The sequence below is a fragment of the Vespa velutina genome, chromosome 1 (assembly GCF_912470025.1).
Source record: "Vespa velutina chromosome 1, iVesVel2.1, whole genome shotgun sequence".
Taxonomy (NCBI): domain Eukaryota; kingdom Metazoa; phylum Arthropoda; class Insecta; order Hymenoptera; family Vespidae; genus Vespa; species Vespa velutina.
In genome coordinates this window covers 1,982,398-1,984,897 of record NC_062188.1, presented here as the reverse complement: position 1 = coordinate 1,984,897, position 2,500 = coordinate 1,982,398, and the positions used below count along the sequence as shown (strand labels likewise).

The following is a 2,500-nucleotide window of genomic DNA, read 5'->3' as shown; positions in this document are numbered from 1 at the left end:
CGGCATTGATGGCGGCTGCGGAACGTCATAGGATCGACATAAGAAAAATCTCGAGTCTCTCTCTCTCTCTCTCTCTCTCTCTCTCTCTCTCTTTTTCTCGTCCTCTTCAAATCATTCGAACCGATCGTTTTTGTATCGAACGAAGAGAATCCTAGGACTACTTTAGAGAGTTTCATCCTCTCCTTCTAACTTTGAACTGACCAACCAACCCCACCCTTTCTCTATCTTTACTCTAACCCTTCATTTTTCCAACACCACCATCACTACCACCTCCTCCTCCTCCTCCTCCTTCTGCTTCACCTTTTTCTTTTATCTCCTCCTCCTCCTCCTCCTCCTTCTGCTTCTTCTTCTTTTGCTTCTCCCTCTTTTTCTTCCTCTATCATCTCCTCTTTCTCCTCATCTTCTCTCTCTCTCTCTCTCTCTCTCTCTCTCTCTACCCTTTTCTTTCCTCCTCTTTTACCCTCTTCCTTCTTTTTCCACTTTTTCTTCTTCTATCAATATTGATTAAACGAGAGGTAAGAAGTCTTATCTTAGATCCTCTCATTCGTGTTCCATTATTGTCGAAAAATGAATGGGCAAAATAGTAAAACTAAAACGATTGGTATGGTATATTTTCATTTTGTTAAAGTTGATTTCGAATATTTTTTAATCGTCGTCGTAATCACTCATTGCTCGTTTCATCGTCGTTGTTTCATTCATTTATCACGAGAATATATGATATATTTATATCCTCGTGTCGTAGCGGGATACAAGAGAAAAAGATTCCTTTTTTTTTTTTTTTTTTTTTTTCCCCTATCTCTTAGATTATTATAACGCACGTATAGCCGAAATTATTTTCTCGTTAATCTCGGGACGTTTGATATTTTTCATTAATCGGATTTTCTCTTTTCGTTATAGAAAACTGTTGCGTACTACAATCGTAGCCAACAAATACTCTATGGACAACAGAGTTCCGGCGTACTCGCGTTCGTTTATTTATCACCACGATCGTTATCGTAGGATCTAACCAAACCTGTACATACATACACACACACACACACATATATATATATATATATAAATATATATATCACTTATTTTCACGAAATCTGTCGACGTGATCGATATGTCGTTTTGATAACTCTTATAAATATTCATATTTCGTTGGAAAATGTTTATCTGCGCGCGCGCGACCGTCAGAGTTTATAGTTGTAATAATAATAACAGTGGTAATAGTAGTAGTAGTAGTAGTAGTAGTAGTAGTAGTAGTAGTAGTAGTAGTAGTAATAGTAGTAGTAGTAATCGTAGTAATGATAGAAGGATTTAGTTCAATTTATAGACTAAAATACCTATGGGCTTAAATATCTTTATATACATGCGCGATCATTAATTTGAATTAGAATATTCGTGTATTCCTTGTTTAGACTGATATATCTATTCGATCGAAAATTTTTGTACACTTGATAAAAGAATAATCTTTCAAATGGATTGTCAGTATTTACGATGATATATCTGAATGTTAATAAGTTTTCCAATCCTTATGCAAATTTTTTTTCACTTTTTTTTTCTTTTTTTTCTTTCTTTTTTTTCTTTCTTTTTTTTTTTTTTACAAAGTATACCCCAATCCTTTTTTTACACGATGAATGAATGTGGTTGAAAAAAAAAAATCGTGTAAAGAGAGTCGCGTGAAAATTGATTTACAAAAAGTATAAAACTTGTGTCGAACGAGCACACGAAGTGTAAAAATAAAAAAGAAAAAAAGAGCAATTTAAAAATATAGAAATGTATCCGGTTAAAATATTTTGTTAAAAAAAAAAAAAAAAAAGAAAAAAAATTACACACACACACAAACATACATAAGAGAAAAATTAATCCATTGAGAAAAATTTAGCAAAAAAAAAAAAAAAGGAAAAGATATTAAAAAAAAAACAAAATAAAAAAAAAAAAAAAAAAAAAAATAGAAAGAAAAAAAAAATATCAAATAAAATTGTAAGATTCTTACGATTATTTTGCTGCGAATAAATAAGTATGCTTTCTAACGATCTCATGTAAAGGTAAATAAAAAAGAAAAGAAGAAAAAAGAAGAAAAAAGAAGGGAAGAAATAAATAAATAAATGAATAAGAAGAAAAAGAAAAAGAAAATAATTCTCACTTACGTTGATAATTCTAATTTTCAACGTGATATATAATCTTTGTTTTAATAATTAATTTCGTGAAAAAAAAAAAAAGATAAAAAAAAAAAAGAAAAAAAAGAAAAAAGAATGATTTATACCACACCTTCGTCCAGGGAATCGTAAATCTCGAAACATGGCAAGAGGTCTTTGTTCAAATTTTTATAACTTGTTCGAGATTCGTGCGTTTTACATCGTGGATCGTAATTTGTATAGAGAGAAAGCCAATTTTTCTTTCTCTGCCCTTCTATCTCTCTCTACCTTTCTCTCTCTCTCTCTCTCTCTCTCTCTCTCTCTCTCTCTCTATCTCTTGGTAGTACGTTGTCCCTCTTTCCCAAAGCTCGCACGTA

General features: G+C 31.7%; 1 protein-coding gene across 1 annotated transcript in view; it reads left to right on the top strand.

The window, feature by feature from the left end:
• The window catches only part of LOC124946992 (protein rhomboid), a 125,912-nt gene that overhangs the window by 33,773 nt on the left and 89,639 nt on the right, over nucleotides 1-2,500 (top strand). The window lies entirely within an intron of this gene.